Source organism: Phocoena sinus, chromosome 10 (assembly GCF_008692025.1).
Source record: "Phocoena sinus isolate mPhoSin1 chromosome 10, mPhoSin1.pri, whole genome shotgun sequence".
Lineage (NCBI taxonomy): Eukaryota > Metazoa > Chordata > Mammalia > Artiodactyla > Phocoenidae > Phocoena > Phocoena sinus.
Window position 1 is genome coordinate 1,750,945 of NC_045772.1, and position 14,572 is coordinate 1,765,516.

General features: G+C 60.4%; 1 protein-coding gene across 2 annotated transcripts in view; it reads right to left on the reverse strand.

The window, feature by feature from the left end:
- Nucleotides 1-14,572, reverse strand: part of TAFA5 (TAFA chemokine like family member 5) — a 192,191-nt gene that overhangs the window by 113,287 nt on the left and 64,332 nt on the right. The gene's annotated exons all lie outside the window — the stretch shown is intronic.

Here is a 14,572-nt window from a genome sequence, read left to right on the forward strand (position 1 = left end):
CCGCGCCAACGGAGCAGGTGACGGACCGAGGCTGGCCTCCTACACCTACCTGCTTCCCCAGGAAGCCAGAGGCAGCTCGTTAACTAGTCAGGGAAGCAGCTGAATGTTGCCAACCCTTCCTTTGAAAGAGCCACGAGCTAATGAGGATCTGCCCACACTCCAGGCCACACCAGCTCTGAGCTCGGCCGGTGTTCCCTCATGGCCAGGGGCAACAGCAGGCAGCGCTGGGGGCAAGGTGCCTGCGGGCAAGGGCACTGCTAGCTGCAGGCAGGCAGTGGGTGTTGCCTGGGCCGTGAGTGCCTAGGTCGGCTGTTCCAGAAAGGCCAGCCAGGCTGAGCCCACGCTGCACCAGGGGAGCCCTCCTCCAGGAGAGCTGGCCTTCGAGCCAGGAAGTTTCCGGGGAGTGCCCAGGGTACTCGGGCACCCACCCACCACGACCATACCAGCCCGCGTACTCCTGCCCTGGAACCCTGAGGCAGGGCTACCCCTCCCACAGATTCCTCCAGCTGCGCCGGTCCCACTATCAACTTGCACGACTCAAGCAAGTCCGAAGAACGGGATCCTAAAGACAGCCCCGCTCTCAAGCAGGCACCGGGAGGGCAGGGGGGCCGGACTTGGTGCGGGGCCAGTTGCTCTGGCTGTCAAGTCCCCGCTCCTAGAGCCCGCGGGTCCTGGACTCGTCCGGAAGGCGGCGTGGAGAGCGGGATGCGGGCGCGCAGGCCTCGCCCTGGGCTCCCGCCGCCCGGGCCCCGAGTCAGGCCCGCCAGGATGGAGCGCGGGTGCCATCTACCGAAGGCCCGCGGAGAGCGGCCGGGCGCCGCTGCCAACGAGCCGTGCGGGGCAGGGGACGGCAAAGCAGCCAGGGAACGGGCCGGAGCCCCGGAGGCGCGAGAGCCACCGAGGTCGCCGCGCCAAAACCCCGCCGCGCGCCACCTCGGACCCCCGATGTGAGCGGAGCGGCAGGGTCCGTGCCGGCCGCCCGGGCCCCGCAGTAGCGCCAGGCCGGCCGGGCCGAGAGCGGCGGCGGTGGCGGCGGAACGTGCTGGAAGCCAGGCGCGCGGGGGACAATTACCTTCTTTCAGGAACTGCGCGTGAATCACCAGGACGAGGGAAGCAGCAGAGCGCGGCCCCCGCGAGTGCCCAGAGCGCCTTCAAGAGCTGCATCGCGGAAGTGCCCACTCGGCCGACGCCCCCCTAGTCGAGCAGCGAAGGTCCAGGCGCCGCATCAGCGCCCCGCTGGGTGCAGCCGCCGCGGCCGCCCGCTCGCGCCCTCCATCCGCGCCAACGCCGCGCTCCGCCGCGACTGGAGGCGCCGCTCCGGGAGCCGGGCTGTGTCTTTTTGGGCAGGGGGAGGGGAGGGGAGCGGGCGGGGCGCGGGGAGGGGGCGGGCGGGGCGGGGGAGGTTAGCACCGAGGGCTCTGGCCGCGGCGGCCGCCCGGCCACCATCGCGGGCTGCGGGGCGCCGGGGGCCCGGGGCGCGGGGGGACGGCCGCCGCGGCCCCATGAATCAGCCCCGCCGTCGCCCCCGGAGCCGCGCCGCCGGCAGGGCCCGGACGGCGGGCCGCAGATTGCGCAACGGCCCGGCCGCTGGCCGCCTGTCGCCTCCCGCCGCTACCCGGCGTCGCCTTCCTCTCCAAAGCCGCCGCCGCCGCGCTCGCTCCGGCCCGGGGCTTAGGGGGCCGCGCCCGCCGCCGCGGGAAAACCGGGCGCGGGGCCAGGGTTGCGCGCAGGGCGCGGGGCCGCCGCACCATCGCCGCCGCCGGGGCCCGCGCGGCCGGGCCCAGCCCGCAGGGAGAGAACTTGCGCGGCCCGGTCGCCCTCGGACGGTGCCGGCCTCCGCGCTCCGGGAGCCCGCGCCTCCGCCTCGGTGGCCGGTTGAGACCGGGCCGGCGCTCCCGCGGGCCGCTCCCCCGGCTGGCGTTGCCGGGGGCCGGGGCCGAAGGCCGGGGCCGGTGGCGCCCGCGCCGACAGGTGGGGCCGGCGAGAATGCGCGCCTCGCCCACGGGATGCCGCCGCTCCGGCCCTCGGCGCGTGCCCACTGCCCGCTCAGCTCGGCCCTTCTGGGAAGGCGGCGGGAGGGGCAGCGCGGCGCTCGGACTCCGGCCCGCGCCCGCCGCCCTCTGCGCTCCGCCCGGCCCGCCGAGCAGGCCGATGCGTACTGGGCCGCGGAGGGGACCCGGGGGACCCCCGCCGCCCTGCAGCGCCCCGCCTGGCGCGCCGGCGGGTCAGGCGAGGGCCGGTCCGGCCGAAAACCGCGGGTCGGGCTCCACCTAGGCGCGCAGGGGCCTCACTGCAGAGGCGGCCGCGGCGGGGGCTGGAGCGGGTACCGCGCGGCCTCCGGTGTGCCCAGCCCCCCGCGCCCTACGGCCCCAGGAGGCAGGGGAACCCGGCCCAGGCGTCGCCACTACCCGGGACTGCCCTGCGAGGGCTTCTGAATAAACGGCACCTCGGCCTGGAAACACGCTCACGAGTCCACATCCCGGCCTAGTCTGTGCCATCCTCCGGCCAGCGGCCGCCCCGCGTGCGTGGGCGCACAGGTCAATGCCGGGGGCGGCTCCACGTGCAACAGCGGGCCCCTTCCTGGCCTGGCCTCCTCCGGCCTCTGGGAAGGGCCGGTATTCGCCTGAGGCCCCAGAGCTGAGGCATCTGGGTCCTGTTTAGAGTCGCCCCAGAGGCCAGTATCTAGGCCTCAAGGCAGTTTTTTTCCTGCAAATGAATTTCCAATTCAATTCCAAATGCCCAGCAAAGAGCTTTGGCTGGAGGTGAGGGTGGAAGCCATCTGGCTGAACCTAACCCCACCGTGTGGGGTGGGTGGAGGACAGGACGCGACCCACCCTCAGAGGGCCCTGCTGAGCGTCAGGCCTGGAGAGCAGGCCCAAGGGTGCACATGAAAGCTGCTTCCTTCCTGCACAGACATTTAAGTGCCGGGAAGGGAAAGAGGCCGGTCCTGGGAGGGCTCTTAGAGGTCAGACAGGTCAAGGCCCTCCGTGCACACTTGGGCATACTGACACCAAGTCCTCCAGGACCAGTGCCAAGCTTGCCTGGCCTGAGGCGCTGTGCCAGCCCCAGGTCAGAGGGGAGGCCAGCCCAGAAGCGATTCTACACTCCAGCTGCATCAAGTCCATGAGACGGGAACGCCGGGTCCGAGACCCCACCTGGAGAAGGGGGGCCGTAGCCTCCGACAGGCCAAGCAGCTCAGGCCCCTGCCCTGGTTGGGGGCTCTCTCCCCTTGCACAGCCCCTCAGAGCCCCATGTCCTGTAACAGCCTCACCCTGGTCCTTGGCCTTCCCCCCAGGCACTTGTAGGAAACCCCACCTGCCGCGGCCTCTGAAGAGCCACCCTTCCTGACACAACAGAGCCTGACCTCCACCAAGGTCACTGGCGGTCAGGTCCTCACCTGGTGCAGAGCTCTCCTCCTCAGAAGGGCTTAAGGGTCACCCAGTGCTTATTACATACGCACACCCAGGACCCCAAAGGGACCTCAAGGAGGAACAAGGCCAGCCTCTGACATCCACTGGGCCCTGATCCAGGGCCTTCTACTTGAAATTTGAAAAATTTAAAGTATTCTAAATTCCCCAGGGGAACTTTTACAAACTAACCATTTGGAGGATCCTTCTATAAAGGGAATTAAGAAAAGAAAGTTTGTAGGGAGAAACGTGGTGTAAATCTGTTTTCAACAAGTGCAACAGGAGGTGCTATGCCGTGGGGACCGGAGCATCCCCTGGCTCTGAGACCTTCTGCAGGAAACGTGTGTGGCGTAGCTTGTGCCCTTAGAAGAGGTAACAGGTGACAACCGGGGGGCCCCGCGGCTGGTGCCCACAGGAGTGCGTTAGCTGTGCACACCATGGAGGCCCATGGTGCCACTGGGAAGTGAGTTTAAGACGGCAGAGTGAGCACCACATGTACCTCGGGAGGGGACACCCAGGGTCTGATCAGAGATGCTTAAAAATAATAATAAAGCCATAATGCTGTCGGGAATCAAAATGAGGGCAATCTGCAGGCCAGGAAGGGTGGGGAGTCCTGGGGCCACAGTTGCTGGAGGGAAGAGGAGGGGCTGCAGCCAGAGACGTTGGAAGGAGGCCCAGGTCCTCCAGCGTCAGCACCTGTGACTCCAAAGGGGAGGCAATGCCTCCAAGAGGTACAGGCCCGGTGCTCGCGGGGGGCATCGTGGAGACAGCTGTTGTCAGGCGGCTTTAGCTCAGGCCAGAGCCAGAAGAATGCTGTCCAAAAAGGGAGGGGTCTTCTGCCTGGGGACAGTCCCCAGAGGGCTGGAGGTAAGGACCAGATGGGGCAAATGTGCCTTTGTTTAATGTGTCTTTAACTGAAGTTTGACACTCCCTTCAAGTGAGCATACAGGCTCACAAGAGTTTAGGTGTAACTGTGATTTTTGTCACTACCAGAAATTGCAGGGATCTTCATATCACATTACAGCTCTTGCAGACAGCTTGAAATATCACCCTGACTTCAAATTATGGTTGTCCCACCGCCAGACATTTTTATGTAATGTTTTAATAAAGAAGCAAACATATTACTATATCAAAATAGGTTTCCCAACATTCGAAATTGCATTTTGGTATAACTGGTTTCCTTAGTAATCTTATATATTTTTATGGTGTTCTGAGAAAGGTTTCACAGGCACTGCCAGGTTGCCAAAAAGGCCTCTGGCACAAACAAGGCCTGGAGTCCCCTGCTCTTCTGAGAAAGTGAGAGCAGGAGAGAGACAGAGCAGGGCAGAGTGGAGATCTTTGGCCACCCACAGCAAGCAGGGACGGAGGTCAGAGGCAGGACTGTCCCCGGGGGGGAGGTGGACAAACATCCCCAGGTTACAGCCAGTCAGCATCAGGGTAGCCTGGGACCTCGCTTCCCCACCAGCTCCCCTGCTTCTTCCAGGGATGCCCATCTGTCCATACACCCTGCCCGTTCCCAGAGAACCTACGGTCAACTCTCCTGGTTAAGCAAGAAGCCAGCTGCTACCCAGGACAAGGGTGACTCACACTGACCAGTGCCTGTACTCACATCACCCTTTATTCCTGTACAGAGAGGACCTGGCAGGCAGGGCCACCAGGTGTTTACAGAAAGAGAAGGAAGACCCAGGACAGGTATACTCTAACACTTAACCCTTAGGAGGCAAAAATCAGTAATGACTCAGGGAAAAATAAGGTAATAATAATAATTCTAAATAACATCTTTCTCAAAGAAATCTGAGAGAATGTAGCACCAGTAAAAAAAAATAAGGTACCATGAAAAAAAAAAGGGAACCAGGAGAACAAGAAGAAAGTCTTGGGAATCAACAGGACTAACCGATTTTAGCCTCCAGGGGATGCCCTGAGGAGTAAAATGGGCATGACTGGAAACAGGGGTGTGTGGAAAGTAAAGGACACTTCCCAGACAGAGAGCACATGGAGAGAGAGACGGGAAGGTTGGTGCAAATTGAAACATGCAGGGCATATCCTGGGCATCAAACTTTCACTTATAGAAATTCTAAAGGAGAAGGAAAAATGCAACATAGAGGAGAAAACTCAGACAACTGAACACACATACTCGGATTGCAGCCCCCAGACTCAGAGTAGGTTGAACAGACAGACCGAGACCCAAGAGATGCAAGAAACTCTGAGAAGCTGGCAGAATAAGAAGAACCAATAAGGTGTGTTTCGTGAAGTCAGAAACAGATGGAGACGCCAGGGTTTCCATTAGCGACACTGCTTCTAGAAGACACTGGAGCGGGTCGTTGGAGGCTAAAGGGAAAAGTTTCAGCATCTAGAATTTTATACCCAGCTAGACTGCCAACACAGTTTCCCACTTAAGGGCACACAAGAGCTCAGCTGACTGGCCATGCACCTGAGACAAAAGTTGACCTGGAGTGACACTCCAGCAGAGAAAGGAATCAAGGAATCAGATGTGGGAATATGGGATAAAAGAAAATCTAGCATCTTTGACTCTAGAAATGAAATAAGCTGTGAAGAATGTGCTTAAAAACACATTAGGCCCTCACACTTGGAAGAATCTTCGACCGGTAAAACCTTCACTGTAAAATGTTATATCTCTTTCTTCATAGTTCTGGTCACAAATCCGGTATCTTTGCTGAACAATATTTATGGAGTAGTATTGTAAACGCCATTGATTTCTTTATAAGTTTTTAAATCCACAAGTAGACAAAGCGCAGAAAAATGTTTACAGTAGAAAGATAATATACATTCTTAAACCTTGATTTTTTTTTTTTTAATTATGTGGAACAAAGGAAGGTATGGTGTTGAAGCAGCCCTTCTGCTTTCTTCCGGCTCAGAGTGAGGGGTGCTGAGGCCCTGACCAGGCTGATCAGAGGTGGTGGGTCAAGGAATAAACATTTAAGTCAGGACTTACAGCCACAACACTGGGTAAAAATAAATAAATAAAATTTACAGCAGGAAGGGCCAGATGATGAACAGTTTTGACTCTGGGGAAAAGGTCAGGGTGTGGGGAAGACAGGCAGAATCTTGCTTTTCATTTTGAACCCTCATTTGTTATTTGATTTTTTTTCTAACGTGAGCCATTTAAGCTCTGTGATTTGAGAAAACCTAGTGTCATAAAAATACTGTAAATACATTGTGTTTTGTCCATATAATATTACTGCATGAGGCAGTAATATTTATCTAGAAAGATAAAGATACAAACAAAATAAAGGCTGTCACAGCTATGTTTTTAATTAAGTGTCACACTCTGACAACCAAAGGCCATGACAGCAGAAGGGGTAGGAGTGTTGGCCTTGGTTGATAGGGAGAAGTCACCCAAGTGGAAGAGAATCAGTGGAGTGTCCCAGGAGGGGGTAGGACCAGGAAGATGCAGCAGGTGGGGACCCAGCTGGCAGGCTCGGGGGCCAGGGGACTGGAGTCTAGGGTTCTCAGAGAGGACTGATTTGCTGGTGAGCATGCCACGAGGCCTGCAGCCTCAGACCTGGGGCAAATCCAGTGCAGCCTTGGGGGCTGCAGATGCCCTGGGAAGGACCAGGACACTGGGCCACAGCTCTGCGTCTTCCTGGGTATGGGCGAGGAGAACAGGCCTGCAGGGCAGCCCCCGGAGCTGCGGGCCTCACCCTCACTGGGATCAAAGCAAAGGCTGTGGGGACGGCTGGAAAGTGACCACCACCATTTACATGGATGCGCCTGCATCTTCGGGTCACTTTAGAGGACCTGCCCCACCGTCAGCAAGAATAATTAGTTAATGTGACAAGTAAGCAGGGCCTGACACTGGGAAACACAGAGGAGAGGCTCCCTGGGAGCTGCAGACGCGCACCCGGGACAGGAGGGCTGGGCGCCCCCCTGAGCTTGACTGCCTCCCCACTGTGGTCCTAGTGTCCTTGGAAGGTTCCAGCTTCACCCCCAGACAAGCCATCCCAGAGGCCACAAAACAGAAGGGCACCCAGACCAAACTGTGATGCCCAAATTGCATGGTTACCTGAATTGGCCAAGAGCGCATAGAAGGGGCAAGGGGTGAAATGGGGCAGGTTGGCAAGGATAGGACAGGCGGAGGAAGGGCCACTCCCGGGAATCCCAGGCTCAGCCATCGTGCTGCCGAATCCACAGGCCTCTGTGCTCACGGCTGAACCACAGCAAAGCTCGAATGGGACCAGGGTGGGTGTCCTAAAGAGAAGAGACCATCGGCTCACCAGGGAGGATGCAGGGAGGCCGCTCAGGTCACCGATAATCCAGATGACCGGGGATACCGTGGGGGAGTCACTCGGAAGTGGTCAGACATGGGTAATGGTTTAGAGATAGTTATGAAAAGATCCACAGGAGGCCTGGATACTGGGGAGCAGACGTGTGAGGGGCTGGCTGTTGGGGCTGGGTGGAGTGTTTGGTTTCAGACAAGCTCAGTTTGGGGCCAACTATAGGTATCTAAGGGGAGATGGGAGTGGGCAGATGGCAGGGTCTGGAATTGATGGAGAAGACCTGGGGGGGGACAACGTAGGGGCCTCCCTATGGGTGCTTTTGAGGCTGAGACACCACATGACATCTCTTGGGTCCAGAGGGGGTCGGTTGAGAAAAGATCTGGGGTGGGTTCCAGGAGGTGCCAGGGAGGATAAGGCAGAGGCCAGGGAGGGAGGGGAGACCTCAGCAGAGGGCTCACCAGGCAGGGGGTCAGCGAGGAAAGGACGGCCCCCGGCCCCCCGGTGGGTGCTGGCAGCTCCCAGGCCACTCTCCCAGCACCTGAGAATTGACAGGACAGCTAGCTCTGTCATCCTGCAGCCCGGACGGAGCACACCTCCTGGAGCTCTAGATCCTGCGTGGAAGCCGGGTCCATGTGTGCCCAAGGCAGGGTCTTGCTTGCACCACCCTTGTGCCCCCCCAGTGACTGCAGGCCCCCGTCACCCACAGGCGTCACTTCAGGCATCGGGCTGGGCCAGGCCCTGTGGTTGCCAGGAACTCCTAGGCCTGCAAGTCCCCACAATCCTCTGAGCAGAAGTCTGCATCCACATGCCCACTGATTTCCCACGACGACCCCTCCCTGAGTCCTCACCACGTCCCGGGACTGTGCTAACTGCTGTGCACACAGCAGCAGGGGTCCCCATCCCCCAGATGCGAAAGCTGAGCGCTGAGGGCAGGGCTGTCTGTTATCAGTGCCCACTCAGTTAGGCACCTGGGGGTCAAGCGGGGATGGACCTCACGCCCAGGCTGCCTCTCCTTCAGGCTGACTGGGATTCAGGATACACGAAGCCACCCGTGGCCCCATCCCCGAGAGCAGGAGGGTGGGTCCCCAGCACTGCCGCACAGTTGAAGGAGATCAGAGAGGGCGACGGGGTCAGGGGAAGGGGTCCAACCAGCAGCCAGCAGCGGCCTGAGGTTAAGAAAAGGGCTAGGGGGCTTCCCTGGTGGCGCAGTGGTTGAGAGTCCGCCTGCCGATGCAGGGGACACGGGTTCATGCCCCGGTCCGGGAAGATCCCACATAACACGGAGGAGCTGGGCCCGTGAGCCATGGCCGCTGAGCCTGCGCATCCGGAGCCTGTGCTCCGCCATGGGAGAGGCCACAGCACTGAGAGGCCCGCGTACCGCAAAAAAAAAAAAAAGGAAAAGAAAAGGGCTAGGGCTCTGGCTGGAGGGCCACAGCCCCAGGCTCAACTCAGCACTGGCCGGCCGTGTGACTGCTGGCCAGCTGTTAGTCCCTGTGCCCCTCAATCCCTCATGAGAGCTTGGGACTTGGATCGGAGCTAATCAGGCAGAGGGCACCGCACAGAGTTGGCCCCCAGCAACGTCTTCTTCCCTCCGCTCCCTCTGGAAGGGGCAGCATCCAAACCCCAGGGAGGTCTGGGGGCGGGGCTCATCGTGTGGCAGCCCTTGTCTGGAGTCACCCCCAGAACGGCATCTTTGAGCTCAAGTTTTGATTCTGTGTAAAGGGTAAAGGGCAGATTCCCTGGCAGGGCTCACTCCTCCATTAGCCCTTTACATCCAGCGCTGGGGTGGGGGGAGTGAGTTCCAGACTGTCTCTCTCCTCTCTCTAGAGCAGAAGGAGGGAGCAGAGCAGATGCCCGGGCAGCGATGGAGGATGCGGTGGACGGCAAGGCCGCTAGTGGAGGGAGTGTGACCGGAACGCTGGGGCTGGGGCTGGGGGCGGGCGTGCGGGTCAGTTTCTCTCACCACCAGCTGTGCTTCAGGACGTCTGAGGCCAGAGGGAGGGTCAGCCTCAGATGCAGACAGACCCGCACGGCAGGAGTGTTTGCTCTTTCGCTCTCACTTCTCCTGTGGGCCCCTACAGCACCCCCAGGAGAAAGGTGATGAACTCAGAAAAACCCGCCAGCCGGTGCCAAACTGCCCTGCCTGACACACAGCTGCCATTACTGAGCCCTCGTCTCCCTGCTCTGGGACCACCTTGCCGGTTCCTGGAGCTCGCCATCCGGCCAGGTTCAGGCAGCAGCCACGTACTGAACCCGCCTCCTGGCACCCCGTCCCCGCCCGCACCCCGACAGCCATGGCCCGGGCCTCCAAGCGAGCAGGGCTGCGTCTGGGAGCTTTGCACGCTGAGGACCTCGCCCGCCCAGAGGGTGTGACGCCGGGTGAGGACTGAGTGAGGGGTGGGCAAGGCGAGCGGGGGCTTCGTGGAGGAGCAGACGTGCCGCCCCAGGCCGGCCTCCTGGGGGCCGGCGGCTTCCCCTCACCTGGCCGGCTCGCCTGCCCCACTAGCCCACCTGCGCGGCTCTCTGCCCCAGCCGCTGCTGCCCTGCCCTCCCCTGTGAAATCAAGCAGTAAATCACACTCTCACACTTTAGGTGAACTTGATACCTCCCGTCCGCTCAAAGTGTCTCCTAATGAGCCTGGGAGGGAACCGCTGCCCACAGCGGGCGGCCGATGCTCGCAGCCCCTGAAACAGCTGTGCACGCGCTGCCCTCCTGCGTGCCTCGGGGGCAGCGAAGGGCAGGATGCCCGCAGCCGGCTCACATCATCCAAGTGAGGGTTCACCTGCCCCTCCGGGAAGCAAACATGGAGATTTTGGGGTTGTTTAAAAACAGTGATTTCCTGTGGAAGAGTCCTTGAGGAAATATAGTCAAATTCAAGATGTCCCAGCCCTAAATCTGAAAGTCGCATCCTCAGAATATGCCCAGAGCAGGCTGCAGGCGCAGAACAAAGCCCTTCACACGTGACTCAGGGCAGCTTCTTTGTAGCAAAACCTTCGAAACAACGGGAGCCCCTTCCTACGGGGAAGGGTGATGGCTGCCGCCGAACCATGGGAGGGGACACCGCGGGACAGAGGGAAAGGAAGGAACTAGACCCACTGTGTCAACAAGCATGAGCCCCCAGACCACTGAGGTGAGCAGAAGGGCAGGCAGGGCGGCCCCTGGGCACAAGCACCAGGCTGAGATCAGGGCTGGAGCTCTGCCCTGCGCTGCTCGTCACAGGTGGTCCTCACAGCGACCTCCCGAGGCAGAGGTTCCCACTTGCTTCTGAGGAAACGGAGGCTCAGGGAGCTCAGGGTCTGCCTAGAGTCAGGCAAGGAAGGGCTGGGCTAGGGCTGGGTCCACCTGCCAGTCCTCGCTACCCAGAGGCTATACCATTCTCAGAGCTACTTCATCTCTTCACCCATCCATCATCCATCTGTCCATCCATCAGTCCACCATCCATCATCCATCTATCTATCCACTCATGATCCCTCCACCTGTCCACCCACCCATCCATCCGTCCACCCATCCATTTGTCCATGCAGCCATCCATCCACCCATCCATCATTCATTATCCATCCACCCATCCATCCATCCACACATCTATCCATCTACCTATCCATCTTTCCTTCTATCTACCCATTTGTACATCCATACATCCATCCACACATGTATTCATCCGTCTGTCCACCCATCCATGATTCATTATCTATCCATCATCCATCCATCATTCCTTCCATCTACCCAGTCGTACATCCATCCATCCATCATCTATTCATCCATCTGTACATCCATCATACATCTATTCATCCATCCATTCATCTACCCATCCACCCATCCATCCATCTATATATCTTTCCATTCTTCTATCCACCCAGCTGTACATCCATCTATCCCCTACCTATGCCTAGCTCTGGTCCAAGCAAGGAGCATTCAGGAGGGAAAAAGACCCAGACCCATTCTCCTAGGCCTGTGCTTGGAGGGAATGGACGCTGCTCCTGGGCAGTCCCAGCCCCATGAGGCACACGCTGTGACTGGGGCCAACAGGGGCTTCCTGAGGGCTGAACAGGGGGCTGGGTGGGTGGCAAGATGGCGGTCTAACGTGGCAGAGGACTTCCCAAAGCTAAGACCTGAGAATTACAAGCCTTCTATGCAGACGTTGCAAGGCCTCCATCTGAGGGAGAAAAATGCCAGATTCTGAAGCAGGCAAAGAAAGCCAGGTTGAGCCAGGCAGAGCCAGAAATGGTGAAAGACGGGCGGCCCCACAGCCTTTAGAACATGTCTGTAAATGCTGCTGCGATGGAGCGGCTTGTGCTTTTCAAGCTGGAACCGGAGGCTCCCCCACAGCTGCTGTTGTAACAGGAACCGGCTCTGGGGACAGCCGTGTTCCTGTTCCACTATCCACATCTGGGAGAGCTCGCCTGTCCCCTGCGCCGGCACCCGAGGAGGGCCACGCCCGCTCTGTGTTCTCGGGCCCCAAGCCCCTGCCCGGCACTTGGCCTTGAGCGAGCCCTCACATGTTCCCAGGCCCACCCCAAGCCTGAGGCTGTGGGCCCTCCAGGGGCCCCAGCCAGCCTCCCACCCGCCCCGACCATGGCCAGTGTCCCCCAGAGAAGTTCCAGGCTGGCAGGCTCTGGTTCCTGCTCCACCCCCACCCATCTCGCCACCACAGGCCCCAACCCCTGTCATCCGTCCTGCCCCGGCCACTAGGAGGCAGGTGGCATTGTACAGACACTGGCCAGACCACACGTGACGACGGAACTCTGACCCCCAGCCCACCTTACAGCTATCAGCCCAGACGCTCAGCATGTGGGCAGTGACCCCCAGCTTCCCTTGTTTCTTTCCCTGATCCCAACGCAGGACCACCCGGGAGAAGCCAAACATGCCCTTAGCGAGTCACAGGGACGCCCTGCTCTGGTCGGCGGCCCAGCCTCTCCAGGCCCAGCCTCTGCCAGGCACCTGGAACCCAGCCTCCGTTCTCTGGTACAGCTGCCTCCCCGGCCCCCCGCCGTGCCCCAGTCTCTGCTTATTCTCCTGTGGGCGGCCTTCCTCTGCTCCCACCAGGGCAGAGCCCAGCTGCCCACAGCGGGGACTTGAGACCACCCTCCCCCCCGCCATTCACTGCCCGCCCCCCCCGACTCCCGAAGCCCGTCCTCACAGCCATTCCCTCCACTCACTCCCAAACACCACCTGCAGGCCCGGCCTCGTCTCGGGCTGCTTTGGGGAGCCCAGGCCAAGGCACCCTTGCCATCCAGGACACCCTTTCTAAAGAGAACAGCTGGGGAGCAGTCTGCACTGCCCTCCCAGAGTGGCTGGGTTCAGGAGGGACAGTCCTAGGCAAGGAGCCCGACATGGTCCTGGGGGCACTGCCCAAGACAGGTGGGTGGGAGAGCAGCCTTCGCTCGCGGCAGGGCAGTCAGGATGCCACCCAGCAGCTCCCCCGGGGCCCCTGATCCTCAGCCTCCAGGACCTGCAGAAGCTGTCCATCCAGGAGCCGGTACTCCCGCAACCCTGCTCGGTGAGCTGGAAGCAAAACCAAATGCGCCGTGACCACTGCCCCTCGGAGGGCGGCCACTCCTACTGCGGGTGAGGCCAGCTCCAGTAGTGGGTGCAAGAGGTGGAGGGAGCCGGGCATCCCTCACTCCCGGGAGCAGCTCCTTCGGGCATGTGCTGACCCGCCAGGGCAGCAAGATCTCTTCACCTGAGCAGAGGTGCAGGCTGCCTCTGGGGACCAGACCTCCCAGAAGGAGACGCTGGAGCATCACCGCCCACCATTCTGCATCCAGGGACTCAGATGTCTGGGCCAGCTTCTCCCATCCCCTCAAGAGTTCCGTGCTCACCCCCCCAAGCTGCTGGCGAGGCCAGACAGACCATTCAAGACTCAGGACACTATCCTTTTGTCCTTCCAGCCTAAATGCCCACGGCCATTCCCTCTGGAGAAATGCACAAACGAGCCCCAGGGTGAGGATCGGCCACTCGTCTGCAGGAATCCTCACGGGGTCCACACAAGGGCCCGGCTGAGAATCCGAGAAGGAGGTGGCAGCTGGCACTCTTTGCTAAATGTCAGAGAAAGGGCTGAAGGTCAGGGGCTGTGACTTGGCTGCAGGGGAGCAGGAGGCCAGACCCAGCCCAGCATCGGGCCTGGAGGCAGCCCTGCCCGCTGGGCATGGAGCCGTCCCAGGTGCTGGCCTGGGGTCCACCCAGGGCCCCACCCCCGGCATCACAAAAGTCCATCATCTCGGCCCCGGCCATCCTGCAAGCTACTGACAGGAGTGAATAAGAAAGTGGGTGTAAACTTTTTATAAACTGTCAGGTTAATAAACTGGCAAAGCTCACAGGTTCTCATCCATGGCCCCCAGTCCCCGGAGGCCACGGCCGGGTGCCCAGGAGCCCCGAGGGGTGGGCACGTCAGCAGAGCAGGGGCGGAGGCCCCGCGGAGAGCCATCTGGCGCAGATACCAGGACCTCTTCACACAGCGGAAAGCACACCTGAGACCCGAGGTGAAAACCGTGGTCACGAACCAGAACAAGGTCATAAATGACAACGCGGGTGCCCTCGAGGGCCTGGGCAGACAAGGCACCGAGAGTTTGGGTGCATTTTTCACCTAAATGCGGTAGAAACCCACCCACTGCTGCCTGCTGGGTGCTGACATCAGCAGCCCCAGCTCACTTCCGGATCAGCCTCACGGTCCCCAGAGCAGACAGAAGACTCCCACATCCGGCCTGGGACCACAGGGATCCAGGGAGGAGGCTCCTGCAGCCGCACAGAAGGGAAGGGCTCTGCTCTCCGAGTGCTGTGTCGTTCCCACCTTTAAAATGGGAAGGATGCTCTGAGCGCCTGTGGCGGGTGCACCCAGCCAGGCACCGAGCGGCACAAACGTCCCGTAGGACCACACAGCAGGAGCAGGTGGACCCTCATGAGCTGGTCAGGCCAGCAGCCCTGCGGCCA